The following is a 12,566-nucleotide window of genomic DNA, read 5'->3' as shown; positions in this document are numbered from 1 at the left end:
GGTGGGCCACCACGTGTCCCCCGACTCTGATGGAACCAGCCAATCACAGCACGGAAATGGAAAAGTGCCGAATTGCAATCTCCTCCTCATCGGAAAGGGATAAAGGTACCCTTCCACAAAAGACACTCCTTGTTCTGAGTCTCAGTCCTTTAAGGGAAGAGACAGAAACAGATCACCTTCGTTCTGAGTCTGAGTCCCATAGGGGAAAGACACAAACAGAGCAACAAAGTTCTGAGTTTGCTACCTGTGAAGGAAAAGACACAAACAAGACAACCTTCTTTCTGAGTCTCCGGCCTGCAAAGGTGAGACAATAGCAGAAACACCAAAGTTCTGAGTCTCCCGTTCAGAGAGACAGTAACAGATACACAAGTCTGAGTCTGCGACCCGCAAGGGTGAGACAACAACAGATACCAAGTCCAAGTCTCCAGCTTTTGAGGCAGCAACAGATACGACCATGTTCTGAGCCTCTAGCCTGCGAGGAAAGATAATCTACGTTCAGAGTGAGACAACAACCGATGCAGCATCCTGAGTCTCCATCCTAGAGAGACAAAGCAGATTGACCAAGTTCTGAATCTCTAGCCTGGAGAGGCAGAAGACACACTGACATTTGCAACAAGGTTAAGCTCTGACGAGCAAACCTTCACTTCAGGTACTTTTGCTTGCGTGTTCCAAGCTAAGGACCTTCAGCACCTACTCCAGGGCCACATCTGCGTGTTCCAGATCTTAGGACCCTTGGTGCTCCAGGAGATCAGCATCTTACAGCGCTTCATCTTCAAGGCTGTCGAAACGGATTCCTGCTCCTTTCCCCGCTGTACTGCCACCAGCGCAACCAGTGGAAGAAGTCACCACCACCTCATCCACAGAGAACGTAAATATCACTTCCAAACCTCTTCCAGAGACCTTGGCATTGTTGTATATTATCAATATATGATTTTCTAATTTACATTAGATATTATAGCTGATTGCAGTTGATAACAAATCTTACATGTATTTGTTTGATGCATAGTAAGGTTCTTCACCTTATTTGTTTCAGAGTAGCAACAGTTTATTTTTCTAGATAACGTAGCTCTGACATAGCAACACCCAACATAATCACTTGTTTTTTATGCATCTTATGCACTTTATTCCTTTCTCATTCCTGGTATTCATTTAGTAGCTGTTGATTACTCTTGTCTATCTTTTGTTAATAAAATTTATTTTATTACAACTTGTGTCTTCCTTGTGTTGATAATACAGTAAGAGGTTCTACAAGTCAGAGATCCCACCAATCTGTCTTATGTGATGTACTCATAACCACACATTAATTGACACGTGATCCAAGAATCATAAAGTCAGCTGTGACATGAGTACTCATCACTACCGTATTTCACCTCCCTAGGTTGACGAAAGCAAAATTCACTACAACATTACAGAATTTAATACTAAATACCACATACTAAAACATACTAAAATACAAAAAAAATGCATGACTATACTAAAATATTGATTATTTCCCCCAAAGGATTATTATCCCTTTTGTTCCCTTTTTTCGAAACAATGACAACATTTTTTGGTCATAACTGTTCCGGTAATGACAATTTTACAGGATAACATTGAAAAAAATAAACAGTGATGTCACGACCGAAACTTCATTGTTTCAGTAGTGACAATTTTCGATACTTTTGAAGCTAGCTCAAAGTTAGCTAGCACAGTTCTAAACAGTTGTACAGATATAAAATTAAATGTTATAGAATGATTCCCCAAAAGAAGTGTTTCAGCCAATGGACTAAAACATACACTGTTGATATTTTAAATATTATTGTGGGTTTCAATAGATAATAAGTTTTAAAAAGTTAAAACGTTTTTTGATTGTGAGACAGAAGTTTGCACCAATTCTGTAGAACGGCCCATATATGACAAGAAAGTTCCTTTATAAATGATGCCCCGAAAGCACAAACTACGTGTGATAACATATAGCCTTCACTGTACAAATGAGAAAGCTGTACTTTAACTTTTCAATTGCTTAATCACATTTCTGCCTTAGAAATATACAGGCTTAGAAAATTGGCACGAATCCTTCCTGGAAACTCATGACAAAAAGCAAACAAAAGAATTTTGATTTGTCAAAGTGTTGTGTTGTGATGTTTATTAACTGCCAAGGAGATGCCAATTTTTATGAGTTGACCTATTTCTGCTGAAGTCAATATCCAAGCTTAATGGACCCTGGCACACATGGATGACAGGACATCAAGAGGATGCACACAAAGATTTTTGTAAAATTCTACCAGTAAGGGGCATTACAAATGAATAACCACTATAAATCTGCAACTGTATCATCCGTGAAGTTAAAAATTGTGACATAATGGCAAGTCGCAAATCTGAATGACCTAACATTACAAAAATGAAAGCATTCAAGTTGTTCGGTAACATGAAGTGCTTCTCCTTCCGTGTGATTTCCCAGCAATGTGGGTGAGTTTTCTTACCAAAAGGTTAATGATGAACCTGAATGCTTTGTTTTGTGGTGTGCAAAGATTGCTTCCTTGATTTGTTTAATAGAATTCCAGCCCCCTTGTTGGCATAAAGCTTCTTAGTTAATCAATCATCTTTCTTTCTAAATGAGCAAACTTCAGAAAACAAGCTTTTGAAGCCTACAAATGTTAAACTGAGGTTTTCTAAAATAGGATGGTCTAGCTCAGGGGCCACCAAACTTGTTCCTGGAGGGCCGGTGTCCTGCAAAGTTTACCTCCAACTTTCCTCAGCACACCTACCTGGAAGTTTCAAGTATACGTAAGACCTTGATTAGCTGGTTCAGGTGTTTTTTGTTTGGGGTTGGAGCTAAACTCTGCAGGGACACCGGCCCTCCAGGACTGGATCTGGTGACCCCTGGTTTAGCCTATAAAGGACTGCTTTTGTCTGGTAGCAACTGTGACTTTTTCTAACACAGGCTTCTTGGAAATATGTGCTTCTGTATACATTTCTGCAACACCACAATAACATACCTTACTGCATGTTTCAAAGTGAACTGTCTAGAGAGTGGTGCTAAAACACACATTCAATATGTGTAATGCAATTTTATTAGTATCCCCTAAACCGAACCCAACCTTTAACGTAACCGATAGTGTTAACAAACGCAAAAGTGATATAAAAACTCATTTGTTCAGGCAGCCGTGCTATTTTAACTATGCAGATTTGAGCTGTTTTGTTGAACTGTAGTTCACCCACACAGTGCCTCATTTACAAGAAGAGACCATTTCTATAAACACTGGCATTGCATGAGAGACTTTATTTAAATATCACTTAAAGGGACAGTAAAGCACTGGTACACTGTACATGATATGGTTTACAAGAAACTCAGATAAGCTAGAGTGCACTATGAGCACAACATGGTTTTTAATTTAAAATTTTATCACAAGTGTGGCAGCCAGGTAAAAAAAGTACCAGCAAGTACATTTGTAGTACATTTTTATTTTTGTGCTAGATAAAATTGTAAAACATATATACTCTATATACACCAATTAAAAAGCATATTTCTACTTCAGTAGTACTTCAGTGCAATTTTAAACGTATAACGTTTAAATTAAATTGATTTTATTTCAGCTATATTAGTCATGAAATAGTTATAAGTACATTTTCCCAACTGTGCTACATAAGTACACTTAATATAAATACACTAATTAGCATTCACACTTAAATTGATTTTAAGTGTAGTTATCTACCCTATAATGATAAAAATCCATGCAGTGGTTTTTAATTCATCTGTAAAAATAATATCCCCTTTTTCAAACTGAGCCATTCTCGGATGCCTGTCGTTGTGGTGTCATCAGAAGAATCATATCAACTTGTGGAAAATGGGCATCCGATGACCCCTTTAAAAGTGTGATTTATTAACCAAGGAAAAGAACAGCTTGATGAAGTGACTACACAATAGGCGTAATTTTAGAATGTGTTTAGATGTGTACCAAAACTCACAATTTAACAGTAAGTATACTTTTAGCATAAAGTTCTTAAGAGCTATATTTTTTTATTGTTTATTTGTATTTTTGTTTTTGGAAGTTGTTCCAAAATGCAAGAATTTGTATATACACTGGTAGGAATCCTAATCAACTCTATGTACTGGATTTGGCCACATATTCTCATCCACATCACATCGTATGTCATCTAGGGCAATACACCTGGGAAAGAATCTTCTGGCATGCCTGATCCAACCCTGGCAATCTTCTGCTGATATGTCCAGGCATCCTACCATCTATGGGGTTGAGGAATGGAGAGTAAGGTGGAAGGAAAAGCGACACCATGCTGGGATGGGCTGCAAACCATTCTGTGACTGCATTAGAGTGGTGAAATGCCACATTGTCCCATGCAATTATAAATGTTGGCTGATTTCTGCTCACTCCATCCTTTTCCTCACCTAAAACAACCCTTCCATAATGCTCATCCAAGAACAAAAGGAGACGCTCAGTGTTGTATGGCCCAGTTAGCGGTTTGTGTAACAGCACCCATCAGTGGATATGCTGCACACATTGTGATGTTAGCACCCCTCTGGCCTGGGACATCCACTGCGGTTCTTTTCCCAATCACGTTCCTTCCTCAGAACCGTGTTTTGGCCAAGCTGAAACAAGCCTCATCCACAAAGATGAATATGTGTGGGGTTTGCCTGCCGTCAATCTCCATGACTCTCTAAATTAAATCTAGAAGGCAACAGAAGAATTAGACTTTTACAGTACTATACATTATACCTAAAACATGTCTGTGTGTGCATTTGTATTTGTTAAAAAAAACAAAACAAAAAAACAAAAACTGTTCTGTACTTTATAGTCATCTTTCCTGGACATATTGGTTACTGAGTTGCTTGACTCGGTCAGAGTTCCTCTCAAAAGGCACAGTGTACAACAGCTTCATCCTGACCTGATGTTTGTTCAGGACTCTTGAAATAGTCGTTATGCTTACACTGTGAATATTTGCAAATGTAGTGTTGTCTGCCAATACTGTCTCGAATTTCTATGGGTTTTATGGCATTGGTTCTGATGACCATGTCGACAATTGCCATTTTCTGCACATCAGTAAACATCTTACCTCTCCCACCATTGGGAGGTAAACATTGGGTCCTACAGTAAGCAGAAATGTATAAGCGATTACACACAAATAGGTTTGGAGGAGATGGTCTTGCAGAATACAACTTACCTGTTGGTTTGCTGGAAAACTCCAACAATAGATGCCACTGTTGGGTGTTGAAGATTTGGCTGCACTCTTAGACCAGCCTCTCTCATTGAAAGACCATGATTTATTACATGATCAATTACAGTCGCCCTGATCTCATCTGAGACTACAGCTCTTGATCTTCCTCTTACTCTTCTTCCACCACACATACGTCTCCCTATTGCTCTTTCAGCCACTTCTCTATTTCTGGCTTGATCCATGTTTACATCACAATGCAAATTATTTCTAAATTGTCCCCTTTTTATAGATGGTAATGAAATTACGTAAATGAGTAACACATGTGTAGGTCTTCAGCTACAAAGGTAATCGCCTGTAGTTGGTTCAACCTTTTTGATAGCAATTAATTTTTTCTAAATATATTTTAGTAAAATATTATGGTAGAAATGCAGAAAATTGTAATTTTATTCAGTTTTATATTATGTTATTGTTTTGAACTAAAGTTTAACAATTTTGAAAAGAGTATGTAAATGTGTGCAAATCGGCCTGTACACAGAGTTTTGACAGAAGTATTCAATGAATGCATGTTATGTCAAAGCAATTCAATTCAATTCAAAATTTTTTTACGATACATATCCTTGCAAAGCAACTTTACACCAAATTAAAGTTTTTACAATATATTTAGCAGTAGCTTACTATATGTCAAGTTGATGTACATATGGCAGAGATGTATGGTAAAGATCAATTAATGACGTAATCAAACAGACAGAAAACACCATAAATTAGCAGCAAAATTTGGTAGTGCTGTATTGTTGTTTCAGGGTTGGCATCATCTGAAGTCCTCTGAGGGGCTGGTATTATCTCTTCTTAAGTGTTCTGGATCCAGACTGGAGCTTGTGAGTTTCTAGTTACCATGGGATGTCAATCCCATGGCAGAAACAGAGAACAAATAGGAACATAATTAGCGCATCTGTTGTTCAAAGCAAGCAAAGAAAGATTTGTTCAACCAGAGCTAAAAGATTAATAATGAACATTTGATCAGATATAACTGCAGGAAAAGTTTATGAAATGCATTATTTGAATGCTTGGCTAAAAAGATGTGTCTTCAATCTGGATTTAAACAGAGAGAGTGTGTCTGAACCCCAAACGTAATCTGGAAGGTTATTCCAGAGTTTGGGAGCCAAATACGAAAAAGCTCTACCTCCTTTAGTGGACTTTGCTATTCTAGTTACTACCAACAGTCCAGAATTTGCGACCTTAGGGAGCGTGATGGATTGTAGCGTGGTAGAAGACTAGTTAGGTGCACAGGAGCTAAAGCGTTAAGTACCTTATATAGGTAAAAAGTAATATTTTGTAGTTGATGTGGAACCTAATAGGTAGCCAGTGCAGAGACTTTAAAATTGGGTAATATGATCACATTTTCTTGACCTGGTAAGCAGCTGCATTTTGGACTATCTGTAGCTTGTTTATTGAAGATGCAGGACAACCACCTAGTAATGGATTACAACAGTCCAGTCTAGAGGTCATGAATGTGTGAACTAACTTTTCTGCGTCAGAAACAGGTCACATGTTTCGTAGCTTGGCAATGTTTCTAAGATGGAAGAATGCTGTTTTTGTAACATGAGAAATATGATTTTTAAAAGACAAGTTGCTGTCTAATATAACACCCAGGCTTTTTGACTGTAGTGAAAGTAACAGTACATCCGTTTAGTTGTAGATTGTAAGCCAAGAGTTCCTGTGTACTGTTTTTTGGTCCAATAAGTAGTATTTCTGTCTTATCTGAATTTAATAGGAGAAAATTATTGGTCATCCAATCTTTTACATTTTTAACACACTCTGTTAACTTCGATAATTTAGAAGTTTCATCTGGTCTTGTTGAGATATGTAGTTGGTTGAGTATCATCAGCATAACAGTGGAAACTAATCCTGTGTTTTCTAATAATATTACCAAGGGGAAGCATGTACATTGAAAATAGTAGAGGACCTAAGACAGATCCTTGTGGCACTCCGTAGTTTACTGGTGATAACTGAGATGACTCCCCATTTAAATAAACAAAGTGGTAGCGATCGGACAGGTAGGATTTAAACCATCTTAAAGCCTGCTCTTGGAAAAATGAAAAATTATCCACAGTGTAGCTCACACAGACTGCTGTTGTGCTCACTGCATGAAGAGTTCTGCAAAAGTCACCAAAATATTGAGAAATGTGTCCTAGTGATTGTAAAAAACTGTAACATAATTACAATACATTTGCGTGTGTGTGCCCATCTGGTATTTATCATGTTATGGGGACCAAATGTCCCCACAAGGATAATAATACCAGTAAATTTTGACCTTGTGGGGACATTTTTAAGGTCCCCATAAGGAAACAGGCTTATAAATCATGCAGAATTACTTTTTTTAAGAAAGTTAAAGTGTGCACAGTCTCCTGTTAGGGCTAGGTTTATGTGTAGGGTAGGTGTAGGGCGATAGAAAATACGGTTACAGTATAAAAACAATTACGCCTATGGAATGTCCCCATAAAACATGGAAACACAACGTGTGCGTGTGTGTGTCAGTGCTGTCCATCATTTAATAAAATATCATTTGTTGTTACTACTGTAAATCTGCATTAAGTTATTATGGGATCTCCTTCAGTGCTTTCTGAATCTTTACATTTTAAAATGATTTTGTTTCTGTATTTTAAAATATTTGTTTTATATTAACAGCTTAAAAAATAATTATTTTATTTATCAAAATAAGCAGAAAATAGTACAAACCTTGCTAAAGTGATTGTTTTGAAGAAGTATTAACTCTGTGTGTGGGGTAAAAGGCCCCCCTTGCCACCTCATACATATATGAGATTTTTAAACAAAAAAAAAAACAACATGTACGATTTATTTTCACACAAAATATGTTGCTCCATAAATGTTAAATACAAATGTATGTATTTTTCTGCAATCATACACTTTGGCCATAGTGAAAAGCACATTTTTTCTTCACATGTATTTTCAGAATCAGAAAGAATCAGAATCAGAAAGAGCTTTTATTGTGTGCTTGTGCATACTAGGAATTTGTTTTAGTGTCATTAGCTTTTAGTACACAGAGACAGCAACAACATACAGACAATAAACATAAGATGAGAATAAAATACACATATGTAAATATAAATAGACAAAAATTAGAAAAATAAGATGAGAATAAGTGGTATGTACAGCTATAGATGACAGAATAGAATAGAATAGAATAGAATAGAATAGAATAGAAAGAGGTAGAGATGCAGGGATGTGCTAGGATGGGGGTGGTAACTAATAAATAAAAAGTTATTGCACATTATATTGCACAATGGGGGGAACATTTAACTGTTCATAAGGAGAATTGCCTGGGGGAAGAAACTGTTCTTGTGCCTGGTTGTCCTGGTGTTTGGGGCTCTGTAGTGCCGGCCAGATGGTAAAAGTTCAAAGAGATGATGACTTGGATGTGAGGAATCCAGAGTGATTTTCTGAGCTCTTTTCCTCACTCTGGATGAATACATTTCTTGAAGTGTGGGCAGGGAAGCACCAATAATCCTCTCGGCAGTCCGAACTATTCTTTGTAATCTTCTGGTGTCTGATTTTGTAGCTGAGCCAAACCAGACAGTTATTGATGTGCAGAGAACAGACTCAATGATGGCTGAGTAGAACTGTTTTAGCAGCTCCTGTGGTAGGTTGAACTTTCTTAGCTGGCAAAGGAAGTACAACCTTTGTTGGGCCTTTTTTACAATGGAGTTGATGTGAGTGACCCAATTCAAGTCCTGGGAGATGACAGATCCCAGGAACTTGAATGTCTCCACTGTAGCCACAGTGCTGTCCATGATGCTGAGAGGGGTGAGTGCAGGGGGGTTTCTCCTGAAGTCTATGATCAACTCCACTGTTTTGAGCGTGTTGAGCTCCAGGTTGTTATGACGGCACCATACAGCCAACTCTTTAACCTCCTGTCTGTAGGCAGACTCTTCACCATTCTAAATCAGGCCGATGAGTGTGGTGTCGTCTGCAAACTTCAGAAACTTGACAGAGGGGTCTTTGGAGGTGCAGTCATTGGTGTAGAGCGAGAAGAGCAGTGGAGAGAGAACACATCCCTGAGGAGCGCCAGTGTTGGTGGTGTGGCTGCTTGACATCAATTTCCCCAGTCTCACCAGCTGTTGCCTATCTGTCAGAAAGCTGGTGATCCATTGACAGATAGAGCTAGGAACAGGGAGCTGGTTTAGTTTGGTCTGGAGAAGTGTAGGAATGATGGTGTTGAAGGCCGAACTGAAGTCCACAAACAGAATCCACACGTAAGTCCCTGGTCTGTCCAGATGTTGCAGGATGAAGTGCAGTCCCATGTTTACTGCATCATCCACTGACCTGTTTGCTCGGTAAGCAAACTGCAGGGGGTCCAGTAAGGGTCCAGTAATGTTCTTCAGATAAGCCAGAGCCAGTTTTTTTAAACGACTTCATGACCACAGACGTTAGCGCCACAGGTCTGTAGTCGTTAAGTCCTGTTATCTTGGTTTTCTTTGGGACGGGGTTGATGGTGGAGCATTTGAGGCATGATTGAAATTCACTCAACTCCAGAGACCTGTCCGTGAAAAGATGGGTGCCAGCTAGTCAGCACAGGTTTTCAGACAGGCTTGTGTCATGTCACACCATCTGGGCCTGGTGCTTTTCTCCTTTTGTTCTTTCTGAGGACCTAGTGCATGTCATTTTCACTTATTTGGAGGGGAGGTGGGGGGGGGGGTTGCTTGAGGTGTTATTGGTTGTGAAAAGAGATCGTCAGAACGGGTGTGGGGGGTTTCGAATCTACAATAAAACTCATTTAGGTCTTCAGCAAGTCGTTGGTTTGCCTCAGTGTTGGAGGATGGTGTCTTGTAATTTGGTTAATGAAAAGCGCTTCTAGATCAGAACAGCACATCCTCTTTAACACTGTTACATCTGTACACCACCTCTCATTGATGTAAAAGCACATCCCGCCGCCACGCGATTTCCCCATTGATTCTGCGTAGTGATCCACTCGTCGTTTCTATATATGAGTATATTTAAAAATGTATGAAAGATGGTTTCAATTGTGCTACAAGTTTACTTTTAGTTACTTTTTCTTTTTACAGATAAAGTATGTTAAAAACAGTTTAGTTCACACTTAGACCTTCTTGAGATCATCTTAAGAAGTACTAAGAATATTTCTTAGTATATTAAGTACAAAACTAGTGTGTGGAAATAGAGCACTTTAAGTACATTATGGAAGTGTCACGCTGTGTGTAGAAGGAGACGTAGGGAGACGAAATATAACAAAAAGGCTTTAATAAAATCCAAAAAGGGTACATTCAGACAGGAACAGCAGGGAAACACACACCAACATAACTTTAAGATCGGGCGTCAAACACTGAACTGAATACAACTTATGAAGGGGTGCTAATGAAACAAGGACAGGTGATAGTGATTAACTAATAAATACTTAACAAGGACAGGAACAGGAAAAACCATATATGAGCACAAGAGGGAGAAACCAACAAAACAGTCCACAGAGGTGTGACAGCAAGTGTACTGAAATAAAATGCATTTTAGTGCACTTTTTTCACCTGGATATTCTTGCGACAAATAAATTGTTATGAAGTTCAAATCTGTGTCCTGATTTTAGTGTCTAAACTGCAAGATTGTATTTAATTTATCTTTCTGCACTGATTCACAGCACTTGAGATTCTCAGATTAGATTGCATGACATGGCGTGACATGGTCACAGGAGTTTTTTACTTACTGTAATAAGGAAGTATAATACTTTCAACATATCTGTATGGGGATATTCATTTGACCTAACATTGACACTAATAATAAATCAGTAATTCTTTAGAATTGAAGGACTAAGAACAAAATAAGAACAGAGAAAAGAAAAACTGAAAGTAAGATTTTTGAAAAACAGATGAATATAGTAATGAAAAGCAGAAAGACTGTGCGCCCAATTAAAAGTAAGGCATCAGACAAAAAAATGACCTGATAGCACAGTTGATAAGCTTAATCTGATTAAAGAAGAATTTCGGAAACACTTTACAATACAGGTGCACAAATATGCATTAATTCATGCTTAACTAAAGCACAGATAATCATCAAGTTCTTACGTAACTCATACAAAACTAAACCATTTATTAATAATTACTACATCAGCAGCAAATGAACATTCTATGTGATTCATAATGTATTAATTCCCTAATAACATATTATATTAACTAATAGTGTAAATTCATGTGTTAATTAACACAGGGTTGAAGCTATGCATTTCAACTTCCAGATGTCTTTTTTCAATTAATCATTAGCTAATGATTTGGAAAGATATCATTATGTTATGACTTTACTTGTTGAGGCACATGACTAACTAACTAATTCTAAATCCATAAACACAATGACATATTACTTAAAAATTTGTTAATAGTTCTGTCCCTCAACAAGTAAAGCCATAAAATAATGATACACTTACAAATCATTAGCTAATGATTAATTAAAGCAGACAACTGGAAGTTGAAGTTCATAGCTTTGACCACTGTGGTAATTAACACATGAATTTACATCATGTTATTAGGGAACTAATACATTATCACACATTTAACTAATAACAATTTATTGATTACTTAATCTATGAATCATGTAGAATGTTCATTAGTTGCTAATGTAGTAATCATTAAAAAATGGTTTAGTTCTTCACGAATTATACATTAGCTTGTGACTGTGCATTAGTTAAGCATGAATTAATGCATATGTGTGCACCCGTATTGTAAAGTGTTACAACAACTTCTTCATAATCAGATTCTGGTTCACCACATCATATGCATTGTTGCTGTGTACTCTGTGACGTTGCGGTGCTGGTAAAAGCACAAGTCTGTTTAGTGGCACGAGAATCTCTGGCATCTTGATTAGTGATCATAGGTGACTAGGCTGTTAAACTATTTCGACTATTAGGGTTAGGCTGTCTCATTAGAAAAATAAGCAAACATGACAGTAATAATGGTTTTGACATTCTACTGTATGCTCAACATTATAATTTTGCATGTGATTTTAAAAATTATTTTCTCAAAGTTTTGTTTTTAAATGCTGAAAATTAGCTTTGCGGACAGTGTTATAAATGTGATAGCTAACAATTTGTTTTTTTGACTTAAATTTTCTTTTTTCTTTTTTACTGCCCTAAAAAAGCATGGGTATCAGAGACCTTAAATCACAGAGACCCCAAACACAGCAGGATGGTCCCAACTTTCTAAAAGCACACAGGCACATAATAAAGAAATTGCTATAATTAAGTGTTGCAGTAATTATGCAATTTCCATTTTGGATTATAACTCTGGAAACATGAAATGAAAAGAAGCAATTTGGTGCTGTTGTTGATATTTTATATATCAAGACAGTGAAATCTTCCAAACAGTATAGGCTACTTTTATAAAACAATTCTGTATCTC

The sequence above is a fragment of the Labeo rohita genome, chromosome 10 (assembly GCF_022985175.1).
Source record: "Labeo rohita strain BAU-BD-2019 chromosome 10, IGBB_LRoh.1.0, whole genome shotgun sequence".
NCBI lineage: Eukaryota > Metazoa > Chordata > Actinopteri > Cypriniformes > Cyprinidae > Labeo > Labeo rohita.
The sequence above is the reverse complement of the archived record's forward strand: the minus strand, read 5'-3'. Positions refer to the sequence as shown.